Source organism: Perognathus longimembris, chromosome 6, assembly GCF_023159225.1.
Source record: "Perognathus longimembris pacificus isolate PPM17 chromosome 6, ASM2315922v1, whole genome shotgun sequence".
Lineage (NCBI taxonomy): Eukaryota > Metazoa > Chordata > Mammalia > Rodentia > Heteromyidae > Perognathus > Perognathus longimembris.
The window spans coordinates 82156904-82177967 of record NC_063166.1 but is presented as its reverse complement, the minus strand read 5'-3'; the positions used below and the strand labels follow the sequence as shown (position 1 = coordinate 82177967).

At 52.5% G+C, this 21064-nt stretch overlaps 1 pseudogene; it reads right to left on the bottom strand.

The window, feature by feature from the left end:
• Positions 1 to 4257: 4257 nt before the first annotated feature.
• LOC125353908 lies at positions 4258 to 6087 on the bottom strand (annotated as a pseudogene).
• Positions 6088 to 21064: the final 14977 nt, after the last annotated feature.

Below are 21064 nucleotides of genomic sequence, written 5' to 3'. Positions count from 1 at the left end.
CAATCTCAGCCTCCCAAGTGCCGGGATTACAGGCCTGTGCTACCACAACCAATTTTCCTTTGATTTACTCACACACGTGCAAGCTGCTCCCTGCCTGAACTTGAGGCAGCTTTCTTTGCCTTGCATTCATATTATTGGCTCTCTTTGTTTTTCTCCAGCAGAGGCTTCCATCGGCAGAGTATTCATTTAACTTTCCCTCCTCTTGAGAGTAGAGAGTGCATTCTCATGGTTCCGATGTTTACAGTTTTGGAAAGGTGACTGCAGTACTGTTTCCCTCGCACAGCAGGCACCCGTTCTTCCAATTCCCCTCCTTGCGGGCAATCACTGTATCTGTTGTTTGTGCAGAACCTTCTAGAAAATGTCACGCAGGCGCTGGCAAATTACTACAGCTGGTTTCTAGCTTTTGTTTTATTCCTACATGGAGCATAAGGCAGACAATATTCTGTACCTTAACTGTTTTTTTTTTTTTACCTCAAATATATTTTAGATTTTTTTTCTTTATCTTTATAAAAGTCTTTTTCTTTTTCTTTATAAAAGTCTTCATTATCTTCTGGCAAGTCTACTCTGCTTGAGGGTGTTTTGCAGGGGTCTAATCCCACAATCCCCTGCGTGTGGCCCAGGGTCCCCGGGGATCATCAGGGCTTCCCTTGGACCAACAGCAGGGCACATGGAGGTGAAGAGGTCCCGACCCTGGAGAGGGCGTCATGGAGTTGGGGGGTGGGGGAGTGCTGGTATTGGGGTTGGGGCTTCTGAGGATCTGTGTTGAGTCCAGTGGTGAAGGGGCCGGGGCACTGGGAGGATGCTGCTCCTCTCAGCCCCAGAGCCTTTTGTGAAAGCAGCCTTGGGCATAGCCTTGAGGCTGACTCAAGGGCTAGAGTGCTGGGGTCTTGAAGGCCAACCCCAGTTGGGCACAGAGAAAGGACCAGGCCAGCACTGGGAAGGAATCTGGCTTCTGGAGTTAGAAAACTAACTTTCCTGCCGTTCTTGAGGCTTTCCTCACACATGCCCCCAGGCAGCCAAGTCCAGATGAAAGCCACCAGGAACCACCGCGAGGACTGAAAGGGTGCACTATTGAGGATTTTCTCGATGGCCAAGGAAACCTTGCATGGCACCATTTTAGTCTAAGTGCTTGGATAATTCTGGGGAGAGAATGGAATACGTAAGGATAGGATAGAGTCCTTTTTAGTTATGGTTTCTTAGAAGGACAATGCCTTCTATTTGTGATTGTTGTTTGTTGGTCCTCAGGCTTGAACTCAGAGCCTGGGCGCTGTCCCTCAGCTCTTTGCTTAAGGTTAGGTCTCTACCACTTTGAGCCGCAGCACCACTCTGTTTTCTGGTGATTAATTGCAGATAAGAGTCTCATGGACTTTTCAGCCTGGGCTGGCTTTGAACCATGATCCTCAGATCTCAGCCTCCCGAGTAGCTTGTATTACAGATGTGAGCCACCAGCACCTGGAGATGCCTTCTGTCTGTGTTCCAACACAGTGAGTCGTGGTTTGGAAGGGAGGTGTGGTCTCACCCACTGTCACTGTTGTGCTCTTCTGTCACGTATGCTGCATGCTTACTGAGTCTGGTGCTGACCTTGGGTCTTGCTAAACTCTTGCACACCCGTGAGTGTTTGGGTGAAGGGGGCTACCCGAGGTCCTCTCACGAGGTATCAGGGACCTTGTGAGAGCCAGGTAGGACCCTGAGTCCACACACTTCTCCCTCGCTCAAGCGTGAGCCCCAGCATCCCGTGAGACTTCACTTCTGGAACATAAGCTCACAGAGAAGTGACAGACTGCAAGATGGCGACAGCAAAGGCTCCATTGAACATGAGGCCCACCCAGTTTCCTGGCTGGTAAAGCTGGCTCTGGGCCTGGAACATGGTAAACCTAGACATTCTTTTTTTTTTTTTTTGCCAGTCCTGGGCCTTGAACTCAGGGCCTGAGCACTGTCCTTGGCTTCCTTTTTGCTCAAGGCTGGCACTCTGCCACTTGAGCCACAGCGCCACTTCTGGCCGTTTTCTGTATATGTGGTGCTGGGGAATCGAACCCAGGGCCTCATGTATACGAGGCAAGCTCTCTTGCCACTAGGCCATATCCCCAGCCCTAAACCTAGACATTCTTGTGGTTCCTTTTCTCCTTTGGTGCTGGAGGTTGAAGTTAGGGCCGTGCACCTGCTGAGCCCACGCTTCTCCTGAGCTTGTTGTGAATCACTTACTCCTAGATTTTCAGCTCTCAGGGGGACCTGGGCAGTGCTGATAGGGACAGAGGACAAGGATACAGGCTGTCACATTTTCTCTCTGTGTTGGCTCTGGGGCTCAAACTCAGTATCTGGGCGCTGTCCCTGAACTTTTTTTGCTCAAGGTGAGCACTCTTCCACTCGAGCCACAGATCCATTTCCAGTTTTTGGGTGGCTCATTGGAGATAAGAGTCTCACAGCCTGGTCCGACTTTGCAGTGGGATCCTCAGATCTCAGCCTCTTGAGTAGTTGGGATGACAGGCGTGAGCCACCAATGCCCAGCGGTTCTCGGGATGCAGAGCACAGCGGTGCAGCCAGCACCCGGCTGCTCCCCCGCTCCAGTGTCGGGGGTGAGATTTCTGCCGTGCGTGGAGCAGTCGCTGCGTGCTACACACGTCACACGTCTTCATCGAGTCCTCCCCCGCGCGAGGCATCCCTGGCTTGCAGATGAGGAGCTGTGTGCTCGGTCCCTCGCGGCCTGTGGCTGGCTCCCTCACCTTCCTTCGCATCGAGCGCCACCAGGCAGCGGGGCCCACGTCTTGGTTGATTCCCAGCTGGCTGTTGGGGCTGGATCTCTTTCATCTGCCCTCCTTCCCCCACCCTAGCTGCCTTCCCTCCCTCCCCCGGGGCTGTTTCCCATCTGGCTGTTTCTCTCTTGCAGTGACAAAGGTTTCCCACGGTGGCTGCCACAGGCTTCCAAGAAGCCCAGACTTTGGCTGGGAGCCACGGTCCTCCAGCAAAGCGGACGGCGGAGAGCTGCCAGCCCGCCGGTGCCCGCCGTGCCAGGAGAGCCCTGCCGTCCTGTGACCGGGGAAAGCGTCGCCAGTGGCTTTTCAGGAAAGAGAGGCTTGTTCTTCTACTAGCTAGGTAATGCGCAGAATGACAAACCCCAAGCGGGAGTACGTGCTTAGCAAGCAGGAGGCCCTGGGTTCAAATCTCAGTGCCAGCAAATGAACAACCCAACCAACAGTGAACAGGACATAACCCACATGGTGGAAAATAATCATAACAGGTAACGGGAAGATTTTTCACCCGCAGGTAATGTTGAATGGGAAAGGCAAGTAGGATGAAAGTCTAATTTGCCCTGTTTTTATTAAGAAGTGACCTTCTACAATTAAATGTGAAAAAATATGTGTGTATTTAAGATGATATGGATATAGCCTTTTTTTTTTTTTTTGGTGTAAAACAATAGGCATTTTTATCCGGAGCCTCAGTTACGACTCTCTCTTCCCATACAGGGAGGGGCTGGCTGCACCTCAGGGACAGCAGCTGCTCTCTCCCGTCTGTCAAGTCTCCAGACCCTCTGTCCCCCAGGCAAGGCCTCTTCTCTCAGGCCCCAGGCTGACTCCACCTGGAGCAAACCTTAGTTCTCAAGAGAATGACCAGAATGCCAGTGAGTGCCCCTGGCATGGCACTTATTACTATTCCCAATCCCTTCCCAACCAGGTGGAACACAAGATGCCATCTGATTGGAATATGAAAATTAGAGCATTTCTCGAATAACATAGTACCACTGATGAAGTCTCCATAGGTTTTCTAGTCCCCATGTAGGTGAGTGTGTATATATACATATATATTATAAGAGAGTGTATAATATATATATAATTTCTATATATTTTATATAAATTACATCTATATCTACATATAAATAAGATACTTTCTGTTGCCATTACGTTGCACCGTTCAGAGCTGCAAGCCAGCAGTACAGGTGGGTAGAAATGCCCAGGAGCCCCTCCTCACGTGGTGCTTTTAGCTCACGTCACAAGCCGCGCAGCTATCCGGAGGCTGGCTTTCCATCAGTCCTCCTCTCTTCTCTTCGCTTCTGCTGGGTGTTGTGAACACAATGGCGCCGATGGATTCGCACACGTGCTAGCGCTTGGGAAAGGTCCATGCGGGAATGGGCACAGTCTCGGATGGCATCATCCCCAAAAATAAACTAAAACAAAACCAATTTTTTTTTAAAAAAAGGAAACAAAAGAACAGGACTAGAGAACTCAATTTTTTGACATATCTCAAAAAAGGGGACAAGAACAGTAGTCATTTGTTCTCCCCATGGGGACAGGAATGAAGAGGGAGGGGGGAAGAGGGACTTGGTTTCTTCTGTTCACAAGAGAATGGTTGGAGGGGATTCTTCAGAGTTTTTCAGGGGATGGGACCCAAATGAAGTGCCCAGACTGGTCCTCGATGATTTGATTTTGTTATAAATCTCTTCCAGGGAGTCACCCTGTACAATGGCTGTAAAGTATTCTCCAAATTCCTGCTCCAGTTTCATGGCTTTGTCATAGATCTTATTTGCTTGCTCATATTTCTGTCGTCGGTTCATTTCCGTAAGTGCTTCAATGGACTTGGGCTTGATGAAAATGGCAATGGGGTAAAGTTGTGCTTGCTGCAGTCTCCTGATAGCATTGCCGGAAACGTCTAAGATGCAGTGCTTGCCCCTCTCTGCAACTGCTCGTACTGACTGGATGCTGGTCCCATAGAGAGTATCATTGAACTGGCCTGCCTCAATGAACTTGTCCTGGAGATCCTTCTCCATCTGTTCCCGGGACACTATAAAGTGGTAGTCTTGTGTAGGGATCTGATGAATCCCTTTTCCCCTGTGTAGGGATCTGATGAATCCCTTTTCCTATGTCAGGATCTGATGGATCCCTTTCTCCCCAATTTCCCGGGGAGAAATGGTTGAACTCCAAAAACTATGAGAGAACACTCAGCCTTATTTCCCGCCTGTGGGAAATGAAGGCGTACCCTCGTGGACTTGTGCTAAGTTGAGGAAAGGTTGCTGAAGCCTCCCCTCCCCCCGACCCCCTCACATGTTACCAGGAGCGGGGGAAGAAGGCACCAGGGAAACGCCGCGATGGTGGAACGCGTCTCAAAATCTTTAATAGGGAAAGGGACTTATAAAGAGGTGATGGCGGGAAAGAAAGGGGGCTGGCTAAAGGGCCAGTCATAGGCTAAAGACCATGTCCATCAGGTGATGTCATGAAACTTCCTTTGTGGGCGGGCCAACCCCATCATGGTGGCACGCACGTGTTCACCCCCCAGGGGCAGGGGGCTTCTTTTCCGGTTGAGACCAGAAGGTGGGAGGGGCTCCCTCCCACACTGTCCCAGGGCTGGGGGAAGGGCGCCAAGAGCGAGACGCTGCCCTTCCCCCACCAAGGCCAAAACAGTCCCCAACAGTCTTGTCCATACACTTCATTATCACGCTGAGGCTGAGTAGTATGTGGCACACAGGATCCAAATTTATGTGGGAACTCAGAGATCAGGTTGTGGTTGACTCGGTCCTTTATTGGGCCCAGGATGATGACGGGCCTGGCGTAGTGAATTTCCTGCCGTGTCACTGGCTCATATGATAAACTAGCATCTTCTTGTCCTTTGGAACTGCTTTCGCTGTCACTGGTGTTGGATGTCACTCCCTGTTTCTGCATGCTGCTCTCCTGGCCCATGTGTTCTTCGGAAACTTTCGAGAGAGGCGAAAACACTTTTTATGTTTCGTTTTGATCGACCAGTTAGACTCAATCATGCCCATCCTGGCATGATATTGGACAGTTTTCAATCGAGCTCGCTCTTTCTTTTCCACCCTCTTCTTACTGGGGATGACGCCGATCTACTCACTTTCTCCATGTGGGGTCACCAGCCTTGCCTGCCACCACTCATCATCAGAGGCATTAAGGACATGCGGAATGTCTCCGTAAGAGAAGCTGAGCCCCTGGCTTGGCAGGCAGCTGTCCCGAGTCCGGTCATAATCAAACAGGGCCCTGACATCCAAAGACTTCCCTTCTCACTCGTCCGGAGGGACCCAGACCCAGAACTCAGGCTGCTGTTCATCATTTGTTCTCGCAGATCATGTATCGTTGACTCAAAACGACTGTACTCTGGCGCCGGGTCGGAGTCCAGGTCTCATGCTGAGGAAGGGCCAGCTCCCGCTAGCTCCTCTGGCCAGCGCGGGAGACCACGGACACAAAGCGGGGAGTGCGGGAGGAGTGGAGGAGAGCTGGATATAGCCTTTTAAGGAAAGGGAAAAGAGACTCTTAGGGTCTCGAGTTTTGTGAGTGTTTGTTTTCTGTGCCAGTACTGGGGCTTGAACACAGGGCTTCTTGCTCTCCTTTACCACTACAGTCACAGCTCCACTTCCAGGTTTTCGCTGTTTAACTGGAGATAAGATTCTCATGGGCTTTTCTGCCTCAGATCTCAGCCTCCTGAGTAGCTGGGATTACAGACCTGAGCCACAGAGCCTGGTGGGGCTCAGGTTTGTTTTTTTCTTTTTACATAAGGCAGTGTGTACATTTCTTATACAACTTGTTACCCTCTCCCTCACTTCCCCCCTGCCATCCCCCCGCCCCATGGGTCTCAGGTTTTGACAATTAAATGTCTTGTTACCCAAACAATAAGAGTCACTCTGGCAAGACAAATGCCCGTCGTAAGGTGGCTGAGTGTGGGCAAGGATGAGTGTCTCCCCCCCCCCCCCCCCCCCGTTGGGATACAAACTGGCTGGTACAGAAGGACAAACTTGGTGGTGCAACCAACAGTAAAGTGAGCAAGGAGCTGGGTGCGTGAGGAAAACGCAGGGCCCCTTCCTCCATGTGGAGTGACAAGGGGGCCCCTCTTCAGGCCGGAGTTGGGGCGTCTGTGTGTTGAAGGCTCCTAATGGCTGATGGGGCAGATAGAGGTCAGCAGACAGAAGGCCCTGGGGCGTAGTCACTGGGCCCTGGCTACTGGATGTTCTGTCTACAGGCAATGTCCATTCTGTTCTTAGCCAGGACACTAGTAACCATGCTGACCATGGAGCTTTCTGCACCAGAGGGCCCTGTAGGAAGGCTCAGGGGTCTTTTGCCTCCACCACAGATGAACCATCTGGAGCCTGGAGAGTCAAGGAAACTCTTGTAAAGCTCCATGGTTACAACTCAGGGACAGGGCACTGTCACTTAGCTTTTTTGCTCAAGGCTGGTGCTCTACCACTTGAGCCACACCTCTGCTTCATTGGAGACAGGAGTCTTCCGGTCTAATCTCGATCCTCAGATCTCAGCCTCCTGAGCAGCTAGAATTACAGGTGTGAACTATGGGCCCTTGGCAAGACATGCATCTGTGAAGTCTCGCATTTAGGCTCATTTGTAGTTAAAACTAAAGCTGGGGTCTTAGAAGGCCAATCTTTAAAATGATCTAATGGCCAGTGAAGAGGTGACAAAGCAGCCACACCTGCAGGACAGCAGCCCACGAATGCAACTCCAAAGAATTGGGCTTCGAGTCTCCAAAGTGACTGGGCAAAGGCTGAGCGTGGTGATGAGCTTCCCTGAGGAGCAGCACACAAACGGGATCATAGAAAGCGATTTTCCCGAGTCTGAGATTCAGGACTGGGAGGGGGTGAGGGCTGGCTTGGCTTGGACTCTGAGCTGGGTTCCTAGGGGTCGTCAGAGAAGACCACTGACCCTTATCCTGCTCGAGTCCATGCCCGAGCCAGTGCCCTCGCAGCCCTGGTGCCCCGCCTCCAGGCCCTCAGCCGCTGCCTCAGGTCTAACTCCAAATGAATAAACCAGCAAGCACGAAGGCTGGCATGGTGGCGGTTAGCTTACGACACTGTTAGGGCTTCTGTCTCAGACGCCTCTCCTGTCTGGCTGCTCCTAGGGCAGAGACGCACGAGTCCAGGAACTGGGGGGACCTTGGTCAGCAGCCCACAGTGACCAAGGGCTTGCTGACAGCCCTGCCTCCGACAGGCCTACGATCCTGGCCCCAGCGGGCCTGCAGTCTTGTGAGAGACCCCAAGCCGCAGGCACCTGGCTCCCCGCAGTGGAGGCCACAGCTGTTATGGGAAGCAGGCACTGCTGGAGGTGAGCTGTCACTCAGGAACACGCTGCCACAGTGCTCAAGCCGGGCCAGAGACCCGTCCACGTTTCCATGTTCGTTCCCTAGCCACCGGCTCTCTGTATCCCCCTGGGGAAGTTATCAACCGCCCCGAGCCTCTGTTTCCTCATTCCTGGGCCGCAGGATGGGGCAGTTCCAATGCCGAGCACCGCTGGAGGACGGGGAGCCCAGAGCACGGCCCTCCGCGCAGGCCTGGAGCCCAGCCTGCGCCTGCGTGCACGATCTGTTGCTGGGTAGCAAATGACTCCAAATGGTAGCGGTGAAAAACAAGCACTGTCCATTCAGCTCCGGGAATCAGGGCTGGGGGCGGGGGCTGGGAGAGGGCCACACCTGTCCAACTGCTCTGGATAAGCAAGGCGTGGCAAACCTATCTGCTGAAAGGAGCACACACGTGTGTGTGTGTGTGTGTGTGTGTGTCAGCTTCTGTGTGTCAGAGCTCAAGGCCGGGCTGAGTGGTGTCTCTCGTGCACCACGCTGTCTGCTGGGGGCCCATTCTGGCCCATCAGACGCCCCACTGGGAAAATCCCATCTCCCAACTCCCTCAGATTACACCCAAAATTCAACTTGGGTTGTGGGATGGAAGTCTCCTCTTCCTCTCCCTCTCCCGCCTCCTCTTCCTCTTCTTCTTTTCTCTTTCCTTTGGTAGCAGTATCGGTGTTCAATTTTCAGAAATGAATGTTTTGCACAGGTCTCACCATTCACTTGGCTGTTACGAGCCTGTAACGCCAGCGCGTCACTAATTTGAAATCCAAATGAGTTCTCAGCACACAGAAACCCACACTCGAGCGCTCTATTTTAATATCCTAAGCAATGGAGAATGATACACAGAAGAGAAAACATCCCTTTGAACTGAACACAAAGCACGCATGTTGCATTTCAGTGATGTCAAAAGACAATACAATGGGGCTGGGGATATCGCCTAGTGGCAAGAGTGCTTGCCTTGTATACATGAGGCCCTGGGTTCGATTCCCCAGCACCACATATACAGTAAACGGCCAGAAGTAGCGCTGTGGCTCAAGTGGCAGAGTGCTAGCCTTGAGCAAAAAGAAGCCAGGGACAGTGCTCAGGCCCTGAGTTCAAGGCCCAGGACTGGCCAAAAAAAAAAAAAAAGACAATACAAATCTGTTGGCTAATTATATCTCTGTTCATGGATCTATACCTACCTTCTTCCCCAGTTATTTTATTCAAAATCTTATTGTGAAAAACGAGCACCCTTACTTAGCGCCAAGTAATGGGTTAAACGGTACCACTCATAAATTGCACCCCACTTTTACAATATGTAAAAGATAATTTTTCTTTCACGAAACCAGTGCACGATAGTCCACTGTAAAATGGAAGGGCTCATCTGGCAATCCTTAATAATTTTACCTAAAGGATGGTGTGCATACTTTGACACACTTTCTTAGCTTCAAAAGTGACTTTTAAAAAGGAATTCAGCAGATTGACTTGTAAACCAGATTTTAAAATTGCACAACTCTGTCTGGGTGTCGGGACAGATTAAGATAAGGCTAATGTTCTATCATCTTCCTAAGCTATTACCTGGGGTTCACTTCAGTTCCTAAGGCTTCCACAGTGCCTGAGGGTCACAGATGGACACTGAAGCGCAGCCGGGAAGTCTGCTGCACTTCGCTAAGACACAGTTGTGCCTGAGGTAAAGACTATGAACGATAGCATGGTTACCATTCAATGAGGGAAGCCCCAGCTTGTTATCTCTTTCTGGCTACCCCTCAGCCCCTTTCTCTCCCATCCCCTTCCACGGTGAGCTCAACCACCTGATCGTCTACGCATTCCCAGGTGGCGTGCATTGTTCTGAGCGTCTGCTGTGTGCTGCCAGTGTGCTAGCAGCTAGAGACCCAGTGGACGTAGGCCTGGTGGGTTCAGACTTGGGAGTTCGGGTCAGAGCTTTGGTGATGAGCTTGTCTGGAAACGCAGCCGCAGGGCTCCTTGGTCTGCCTCCTCAAGTGCAGGGTCGGGAATAATCTTGAAGCGGTGACAGACCAGGACTGGAGCTGTTGTAGGAGCCAGACAGTCGCATTTCTAACCAAGGCACAGGAAGAGCCAGAAGGAAGAACCAGGAAGAGAGAGACCAGGTTCCCGCAATGGCCACGCCCCAGTGAGCTAAGCACTTACCACTAGGCTCTGCCCCTTAACCATTTCACCTCTTCCCATAGTTCTGGGGTGCAGACCCCACCTTTAACATGTGAGCCTTGGGTGCTGTCTAACATTCAAGCTAGCAGGAAGTTAAGTGGGGGAGAAATGCTTAAGGGCTTATGGTTCTGGCCTAGGGCAGGGCCCGGAGCCATGGGAATGCAGCTGCTGTTCGTTTTTCTAGAACCTTCTATTATCTGGAGACTGCCTCTTTCTCCTTCACTCCCTCCCATGGTTAGGAGTGTCACAGTGTCCTGGCTGCCCTCCAGTTGGAGCAGGGCACATGACCCGGATCTTGCTAGAATGTCCCTGAAATGGATAGAAATGGGGTCATGCTGTGTTTATGTAGTCTGACCCGACTTTTCCACTTACTAGCCCGCTAACGCCTTTCCCGCTGAAGCTGTAATTATGAGCATTATTTTAAAAGCCAGGGCATCCCGTGGCATGCACGCACCATGGTTAGGTTCATCTCTTGCGGATGGATTTATAGCTGGGTTCCATTTTCCTTGTTACGAGAATTTGGGTTTAATTGTCAAGTTCACTGGCGACTTCCTAGGCCTCATTACTCACGATGTCCTATAACCACGGACTCGGTTGCTGACTCTTGGGGATGTTTTCATCCACCCATTCATCTGTTCGTCGGCAGGTACAACCTGGGGGCCGCCATCCCATCGCCTCTCTCGGACCCTGGGAAGCAGCGGGGCTAAGTGGCAGGGCTGTGGAGGCACAGGGTAGAGGTGAATCCGGAGCTTATAAATAGTTACAAGCCTGTGACCCCAGGAAACGAACCTTGACCCTCCTCTCTATCTGCAATGGGAATAAGGACCACAGCTCTGCTCCCAGACAGGATTAAAGTCACCCACTGCTAGTGACAGGCCTGAGGGCCGCATCTGTCCCCTTCCCACCCCAACATACTGACTGCCTGGGACAGTGGAGAGAGGAGGGCAGAGAACCCCCCCCCCCAAACCACTGCTGCCCAGCAACCAGAAGAGCAGCATCCGGGACTCCTGCAAAGCAGGCACGTGTGTGCTCCAGTGAATCTCCTCCCAGACCATTTCTTGAGCAATCACTGTGTGCTTGGGGACCCAAAGGGGCCTCAGAAAAAACACTGGCTGGGGACCCAGAGAAAACACAGGCTGGGCCCTGGTCCTTGAGAGGGCCACAGCACGGAAAACCTTGAATGTCTGCATAGTCCCCTCCCCCATGGGGCTTCTCCACCCCGCCAGCTGGTGTGGACGGCGGCGGATTTGCCGGAGCCTGTGCTCCCGTGATCTGCCCCACGGGAGCTCTGTTGACTTTATTATTGTTATTCATTATTTGCCGGCCAGGACAGGGCTGGAACTCAGGGCCCCAGCACCGTCCCTGAGCTCTTTGTCTCCAGTCTAGTGCTCTACCACTTTGCATCACAGAGCCACTTGCGGTTTTCTGGGGGTTCATTGGAGGTCAGAGTCTCACAGGGACTTTCCCGCCCCAGCTCCCCACTCTGCAGGACTCGTCTCTGTGTGGTGGGTGATCAGAGCCCACCCCCCCTTAGTGCCACGTGAGCACGTGCCCGGCGGGCTCCTGGCTTGGGACCGGACACTGAGGTCCTCGGCACAGGGCCTGCCTTGGCCGCTGCCTCCTGGGAGCCAATCACCGTTGGCACCAGGACCGTTCTAGCTTTTCTCGTTCATGCATTTTCAGAAGATTGCAGAAGGTAGGGCTGCCCCTGAGGCAGAGGCTCAGCGGGGGTGGAGGTGGGGTGGGGGTCCCAGGACATAGGACCCGGGCTGTCTGTGAGGGAGCAAAGCAGTCGCGCGGGGGATGGAGGTGTGGATGCGGGGTTCCAGGAAGGAAGCTCCTTGCAGTGAGAGGTCTCAGTACCGAGGAAGGATCTGGAAGAACCGGGCGACTGAAGGGTGCCTTTTGGTGCGCTGTCTGAAATAGTCACTAAGGGCAGTGTCTGAAGCCGGTACTCATAAAGATGGAAAGGCGGCTGAGTCACCTCTGGGAAGCTTGGGGACCGACAAGAAATCAAATCAAGACCAGCAAGGCACACTGGCATCTGTTCTGTTGGCGACTGTGTAAAACGAGCTCATTGAAGAAAGACGTTCAGACACTCCTTGCTGGGGCTCGGGCCACATGACCCCCACAATGAGTGCAGAAGACCAGTAGATGTCAGGGGTGTCCTTTGAGTGGTCATTTGGAGAGGCTGCGGCTTCGAAATGGACACTGGGAAAGCACTGCCTCATTATCAGCACGAGGCTGCTGGGGCCACGGTTGGTCACCGGGCCAAGGTCCACCCGCCCGGCAGCACAACCCCTTGGCTCTCCCAGGCTTGGTGCCCCTCCCCACCACTGGAGACCCCAGGCCCCCGGTCCTTCCCAGAGCTCAGGGTGTGTCCACGCTTCAGCCTTTGAGTCTATCTGTGTAATTCTTGCGTCTACACACAGAATTGAAATGGCTTTTCTCCTGCTATCATCAGTTTACTCAATAGATTCTCTCTCTCACCAGAGCTTCAGAGAGAGAGAGAGAGAGAGAGAGAGAGAGAGAGAGAGATATTTTCTGTCTTCTGCACTTGGAACTGGGTTTATTTATTTGCTCAATGAAGATGTTTCCAGAACCTACTCTGTGCTGGGCTTCATGCTGGGATGCAGTCATGAACAAGAAAGAGAAGATGTCTGTCTCAAAGACCTAATGTTCTCTCTCCTGGGGAAGAGATGATGAGAAATGGAATTGAGTTCAAAATCTCCTTTCCGCAGAACGGGGAGAGAAAACAGTTTTAGTATTGAATAAACGCTGAGCCAGAACGGGACGCCCGTCCCTGGCAGCAGAACCCTTCTCCCGGCTTTCTGGGGTGGGGTAATTGAGATCCTGTCATTACTGTGCATCTCTCTACTTATTATCTGTGCTACATCACTGTTGCTTAGGGGCGATTCCAGCCCCAGATTCTTTTTTTTTTTTTTTTTTTTTGCCAGTCCTGGGCCTTGGACTCAGGGCCTGAGCACTGTCCCTGGCTTCTTCCCGCTCAAGGCTAGCACTCTGCCACTTGAGCCACAGTGCCACTTCTGGCCGTTTTGTGTATATGGTACTGGGGAATCGAACCTAGGGCCTCGTGTATCCGAGGCAGGCACTCTTGCCACTAGGCTATATCCCCAGCCCAGCCCCAGATTCGTGCTGCTCTTTGTTGTCCGTTGTTTGAGTCAGGTGTGCTGGGTTGTTCGTCTGGATGCAGCTTTAGGTCTGACCTCTCCCCCCCCTCCGGGGGGCATTGCAGCTCGGCGGCGGGGCCTGTGGGCAGTGCCCGGGAGGGGACAGAGGCTACTGCCACCGCAGAGCTCCTTGCACCAGGCGTCCTCGCCCAGCAGGGGGCGCTGCAGGCTCTCCCAAGGCCCGGCCTGGCTCTAGGAAACGTGGCTGGGACGGGGAAATCTGAGCAAAGTTAGGATTTGCAAATGTAACTGGTTGAGGGGGCTGCCTGGGCCACAGGGCCTGCCTACCCTTCTGTAAGTGGGAGTGTGTCGCACAGAGAATCCCAGCTGTGTGACCAACGTGGACAACCGGATTGTCAGGACACAAAGTCTCCTGAAAGCCATATGCATACACACACGATAGCTCCATCTATCTTATTTCTTCTTTGTCTTCGCAGTATGGGGTTCGAACTTAGGGCAAGTGCTCTACCACTTGAACTATGTTCCCAGCCCTCTCCTGAGTTTTAATTTATTTATGTTCGTGTGCTGGTACCGGGGCTTGAATTCAGAAACGAGGTGCTGCCCCTTAGCTTTGTGTGCAGGGCTGGCAGTCGGCCACTTTAGCCACACTTCTACTTCTGGCTTTTTGCTGGTTCACTGGAGACAGGAGTCTCACTGACTTTTTCCTGCTTTGAACCTCCATCCGCAGATCTTCGCCTCCTGAATAGCTAGGATTACAGTCGTGAGCCACGAGCATCTACCTCCTCTCCCAAGTTTTAAATGTTGGCAATTGAAAAGAAACAGGCACAGGTCAAGCCAAATATGTCTGAGCTGTCTCTGGGGCCCCAGAGACACCAGGTAAGCCTGGAGAGGTGAAGCCGGGGTAGCTGCCCATAGCCACCTCAGCACACACCAGTTATGGTACACGTGTGAACAATGGGAGCATGGAGCACGAGTCTTTTGTGACTAGTGTTGGGGTCTTTTGTCAAACCTTGGTGCTTCAGTAACTACCAAGTCTGAATTTTGTTGCTCCTCCTGTGCTGCCCCTGGGCCTCAGCTCAGAGACTGAGCTTCTGTACACCAGCAGGCTTTAATGAGTCCATGCAGTGAGCAGTTGGCAGGTGTGGCTGAAGGCTGGAGTGCTGACTCTAAGTCCTCAGGAGACAGCCAAGGGAGCCCAGCTCTTCTTCACCCCAGTGTTGGAAGGGTTTCCTCACATTAGCGGGGAGGCTTTGAAGAGCCCTGAAATACGTTCTCGCTTCCAAAGGCCCACCATAAAGAAATCGATGTCATTTCCTCTGACTGGCCACACGGGAAAAGCAAATAAGAAGGGTAACCAAGTTGAGAATGGATGACGGTCTGGCTTGTGGGGGCTTCTGCAGGTGTCCCCCAGGAGCTCTGCCTGGTCTCTTCTGAGTTCATTCGGAGGGGATCCGGCTCTTTTGTGTTTCTATGTCATCCTTGCCTCAGGAGCCATGGCTACGTGGGCTGATGGCGCAGGGAGATGAGTCCTTAGAGCATCTTTTCTTACAGAGTGGCCTGGAGACTTCTTACATCAAGATCACCTGGGCAAGGGAGCAGGTATTTCTGATCCCCTGCGATTCAGTCTGGGTAGGAAAGTTCGTGGGACTGTTATCTCCAATGAACCACCAGGAAACTGGAAGTGGAGCTGTGGCTCAGAGTGGTAGAGTGCCAGCTTTGAGCACACACAGCTCAGGACAGCGCTCAAGCCCTGAGTGCAAGCCTGATGAGAAGAAATAAAAAAGGAGAAGAAAGAAAGAAAAGCCAATTTCCAGGTTTAGATGAAGCCCCTGGTTGGGAAGCCCTGGGGTTGGGCCTGGCATGGACGGATGATCAGGCACCTTAGGAAGCGATGTGCAGTGCACCACACAGGGAAGAAACGGGGCCCTGCGGCCCAGGACTGAGCTCTGTTAAATGTCAAAGCTGGAGTGGCTCGTTGAGATACTGAGCCTTGGCCTAGAATAGGTGGAGAATTGGCTTGGACTTTCGCCATCAGTCCCAGGATTTTGCAGATAACGACAACCCCAGGTCGGTGCCCCTGCCAAGTGGCGCAAGGCTGGTGGAGAGAGCCCCGCCTCTTCCGCCGACAGAGGACACTGCCGTTTGGAATCAGCTGTGCAGGACCACACAGCTGACTGTCCAGTAACCGATCGTCATTATACAGTGCTGCGCGATGCCGTTTCCCCCAGTGAGTGGCTAACAGCGATCACGGGGCTTTGTTGTGCTCATCCTTCTTGTGCTCAGACAGTCAGGAGGTGTTTACAATGTGGGATCGGCTCAGGAATGCTTAAGAGGTCTCAGTCAGCGTCCAGGGTTGTAATCGTGAAACTCTGGGTCTGGGTGATGCACTTGCCAGATGCTGGTTCCCGGAGTAGGCTGGTGGTGCTGGCCGCTGTCGGGAGAGGAGGTGGTGGGGCTTTTCCTCATGGGCCTCTATACAGAGCAATGTGGGCTTCCCACAGCCCAGGCCTGGGCACTGTCCTGAGCTTTTCCACCCAAGGCTAGTGCTCTACCATTGTGAGCTACAGCACTACTTCCAGTTTTCTGATAGTTAATTGGAGAGAAGACTCTCACAGACTTTCCTGCCCACGCTGGCTTTGAGCCACACTCCTCAGATCTCACCCTCCTGAGTAGCTAGGATTACAGGTACCAGGCACTGGCCCTTGGCTGTATTATCGTTTTGTTCATATGATCTCACAGTAATATAAATGTCATTTATCCATCTTACATATTTAGATATTTAAAACTGGTTTGCAAGACAAGCACAAAAGACTTAGCAGATGAGTCTAGAAGGCCTAAATGGTGAGGGCTCTCACAGAAGTAAAGTGGGAGGAAAGGAGAAGAAGCAGAGAGAAGGGACTGCGAATCAGCTGGCATTGTGCACAGGCAAGGTCGAGAGGTGCGGTGGAAAGTCAGTGGGGCAGGAAGTAGAGGGTGAGTGCGTATTTGTGATTCCACCTCTCAGCCTGTGGCCATGGCGTCTGCCATTACTTAGACCAGTGGAGGTGACTATTGGGGTTGGTAGTTAGGAAATGGGGCCCTTCTTCTCCTCACCCTCAAGGTGGGCATTGCCACTCCAGCTGCTATCAGCAGAAGCTTGGGGGCACCCTGTCTCAATCACAGTGACCGGTAGCCGAGGTCGGCAGGACCCAGAAGGATACTGGGATCTTCTGGAGAACCGTGGCTGACAGTGGCTCCTCTCTCCCTGTCCAGGGCTCTGTGCACTGTCCCCACTCATCCATACTTGCTACTGCCCCAACTTGGCATTGGAGCCCCTCTGAATTATGCCCCCCCCCCCGACCCAGGTCCCAGGCACTCAGGAAATACTTCCAGAGGGTCCCCAGCCTCCCACCCAGAGCAAAGGAGGGGCAGTGCATGACTTTTGGCTTGCGAGGTGAAGCAGGTGTCACCCACTTCCTCGCAGACACTCAGTCCTGCCGGGAAGGCTCGCGGCCTGGTTGGAGGAAGCTAGGAATTGGCATAGAGATTTGGTTTTCTAAAAAAATTTAAAACAGAAAAGGGTGCTGAAAATAGATTGAATACCTTTTCTGGCTTTTTTTTCTATTTACATCGAATTATCATACTGAAGCACGAATACTATTCAATTAAGTGACTAATTTCCCCTTTTAATTTTGTTTCAGAACAATAGCTCCTTTGAGGTTCCCATGGTAGCGAGGGAAATGATATAGATGAACCCGAACACCATGCAATGCATAGCAAGACGTGACCCCTTTGTTTTAGGAGACATGCTGGGAACTAGTTGCTCTCAGTCACCCAACAAATATGCACTGTGTGTTTGCTCTGTTCCAGGCGCTGGGATGGGGCAACTAACAGGAAAGAAAGCTGTCCTCGTGGAGCTGACCTTTGAGTGGGAAGACAGAGCCTTGGTAAGTGAATGATGGGGCGACCAGCATGGCAGACTCCCCTGTGGGATTTGGAGGAGGGCCAGCCAGGGGAGGGATGTGGCTGACCCCGGGGACCCTGAGTTCTGGGAGGGTCAGGAAGCGGTGCCAATCTGCAGTCCGTCTCTGCATCTTTGTGCTCAGGCTGCCAGATATGCAACCCATCTGCTGTCCACCTGGCCCATTCTTTAGTTTTACGCCTCTGCTGATGTCATGTGGAGTCCCTTGCAGACAGAAGCTGCAATGCATTTCTTCAGAACCGTGGGCTTCAGCACTGCGGGGTGGACAGCTCCCAGGCGCGCACTGTGGTTCTTCCTGCCTTACTTCTGTCATCTCTGGGGCTGCCAAGTAAATCCCTGGAGGAGGGCACTATTCACAGAGTGTGGACAAGGGTCGAGGACGTGGAGCGCTCCTGCCCCGCTGCTGGGAATGTAAGATGTCAGTCACTTTGAAGTGGCGGTGACGGTTTCTCATGATCCACACCCAGGTAGACGCCCTACGAGAGCTGAACACACAGGTGCACAGGGAACTGTGCACGCATTGTGACATTTATTTTTCATACTAAGGGAACTGCCGGGTGTCCACGGATTGGGGAGGACTGAGAAGTTAGGCTCTGTCCATACAATTCTTCGCCCCAGAAAAGAACGAAGCACCATCACATCTACCACACAGTGGGCCTGGAGAGTCGTACAGCAAGTGGAAATGAGAGGCACAAAAGGCAGACATGGCCTCCTTCCCTTCCGAAATGTGCAGAATAGTCAGCTCCATAAAGACAAAAGATGGGTCATTGTCAGGAGGTGGGGGAGGTGATGATGAGAGGTGACCACAAATAGACACCACGTTTCTTTGTGGGGTGATGAGAATGTTCTAGGAGCAGACAGTGTTGATGGTTGCACAACTTAATGAATATTCTAAACTCTACAGAATTGTACATTTAAAGAGGGTGGATTCTACCAAACCAGAATGGGGCTAGATAGTATAAAGGAAGCATCCTTTTTGGTCTGTTTTTGCTCTCACCGTCATTGGAGTCATTTTCCTAAGGGCTGAGGCTCCTGTTTGCAGTAGTTCTCAGCGCTGCTGGTGTCCGGGAGGGTAAGTCTGAGATGGCGTCAGGTACTTTGATCCCAGATTGTTGGTCTTGGCGGTGATAATTCATTGAGATGAGATGAGCTTAAGGAGCGGAGGCATGCCCGATAGACTGAACAGAGGACACTGGTGCTTTGTTCCCAGCCTAAGTGGTGCCAGCTTCCTGCACCAGGCTCCTGTCTCTGCAGACATGGAAAGGCTGCATGGACTCTGGGCAGGCAGGCAGGGTAGTGATGCCAGCCTCCAAGCAGGTACTGCCAGGCAAACGCCTTGGGTCTCTGGGGGGGGGATTGTGAGGGGCTGTGTGCTGTAGCAGAGTTCAGGCTTTGGGATCGAGATGCAGGGTGAAGTCCTCACTCTCCTGTGTGATTCCACTTCCTTCCCAGCCTCCCTTTCCTCACCGGGAGGAGCCCTGCTGCGTATCCTGGGGACTTGAGAGGGTTAGACGATGAATAAAGCGTGCCTTGCCAAAACGTGGTGCTCCCTTAATCATTCATCAGGCCTCAGATAACATACCAAGTCGCCAGAAAGCACAGCCAGAAGCTAAGAGAAGCGAAACCCATCCTCTTCTTTCCTAAGAAGGATTCTGCGATGAAAGGGAACTCCCCAACAGGAGCCAAGGCAACTCTGTGCAGGGTAAACAGGCTTTACATTTTTTTTCTTCAGAAAAACATTAAAACCCTCTTAACATTTAAATAGCACAAAGCAGAGCATTTTGTCTCCCAGGAAACCAACAAGTTAGATTCCTCTGCCAGGTTTGAAAAATGCAAGTGTTCTTCAGGGAAGGCTTGAACTTGATGCACACATACACCAAAGATCACACGTCTCAGCTCGGGGTCTGGAGTCAGAGATGCTGGGCTCTGCTGGGACCGTGCACACTGTGGAGTGTACCCCACCCCGCTGTGCCACGCTGGGCTCTAAGGCCACTGCGAGTCACTGTGTTCCCCGTGGACAGTCATCCCAGCGAGACACGGCTTCACTGCGAACCTAAGGCCACTGGCCGAGAGCAGGGTCGCGTCCCCTGCTGTGGGTCCCGAGATGAGGGTTTGTGGCTCTCTGGCTCTCGATGTCACTGCTCTCTCAGGTGCCTTCCAACACTCCCGCAGTCCCATGCTCCAGTCGCTGCTTTGTGATACACACGGGTCCCTGTGGTGCCGTCCCTGTGTCTGATGGCCAGCCCCCCTGGGATCTCTGCTAACTTCAGAGCCACCCTAGAAGTTTGGAGCTTCATGGCGCGGAGGTTCGCTGGGCCTGAGTTTCCTCTCACTCTGAACATCACACATTTGCTATGCTGCAAGATGCCCCCATAGGCCTTGCTGGCCCCACAGTCAGTTCTCCCCACCCTCCTGACATGGATGCGGTCTGGATCTGAGAGCCAGCACACCCTGGCATTCCTATAAGACCCTTGTTTAGGATACAGATCACAGCCTATACACCATGCACCTAAACACCAAAGAATTATGCATGGTGCTAACAAACAGCATAGACTCCAGCCTTCAGCTTTGATAACTGTATGTGCATAGTGACCTAGAAAGTCAGGGTTGAAGGGAGACTTCCTGGACTCCTTGCAGTTTTGCCTGATCATGGCAGCTTACAGAGAGCTGACCCTTGCCCTTGGCCTGCTCCTCTCATGTAGGGGATGGCTATGCCTTTAAGACCTGGGATGGATGGCTGCTAGCCCATCCCACCTCCTTCCGGGTCCGAAACTGGAAGAGATGCCAAACCAGCCCTGCCTCCCATCTCGGCCACGTGTGATATCGTAATGGCGCCGGAGACCTGGTCCTTGGGGGGCTGTGGTCTCCGCCCATAGGGGAAGTTCCGTGACATCACTGTGATGGACAGTCCATTAGCCAATCGTTAATACCCAGTTAGTCCCTCCTCTTCCTGCTGCCCTCCCTTGAATAAAACCCTTTGGAAGCCGGTAGACCCTCACGGGGCTCCCCCGGAATCTCCGTGTGCAGTGCCGTCTCTTAAATGTAAGGTGGGCTGAGGATGCACGAGGGATTTGGCAGCCTTATCCCAGCTCAGCTTAGCCCGACTGGGACACGCTCTGCCCTCCCGCCGGCGGGAGCAGCGCGCAGAGCCGAGTGTCCCCACAATTAGAGGCTTGCGTCTCCCCAGGGGGGACGTGGAGGTTAAGCCCGACACTCTCACCTTCCTGCTCTGGCTTCCATGTCTCAAGCAAGCTTGTATGTGCACGTGTGCAAACCTTGATGGACAGGTACATCCAAGCTCCCCCCCCCGCCCCGTGCAAACAGCCCACCCTTGGCATGAGGCCCAGGAAAGGGTCTCCAAGAATCTTTGGAAGTAGGTTTTGGCCATTTGGCAGGTATCCTGGACTACTAGAAGGTTCTGGAAGAGGATGAGAGTGGGTGGTCAAATGGAACAATGAGGCACCAGTATGGTCACTTGGAAATCCACAAAGCAAGTGGACCCCAAAGAAGAGACCCTCCTCAAGGGACATGGTCCCTAATGGTTGTGGCAGGAATGGTGATATTTAGGGACAATGGTGGGGACGGGCCTCTGCTGGGGTGGATTTCTAGAACTTTCCATTTTTCTGAAAGCAGCTCTTCCTGTTTTTTCTTTTTATTGTTGGGTTTCGTGTTAACATTTGTCAGAAGAAAAATATCCTGCACATTAGAAACATTAAAAGATTCC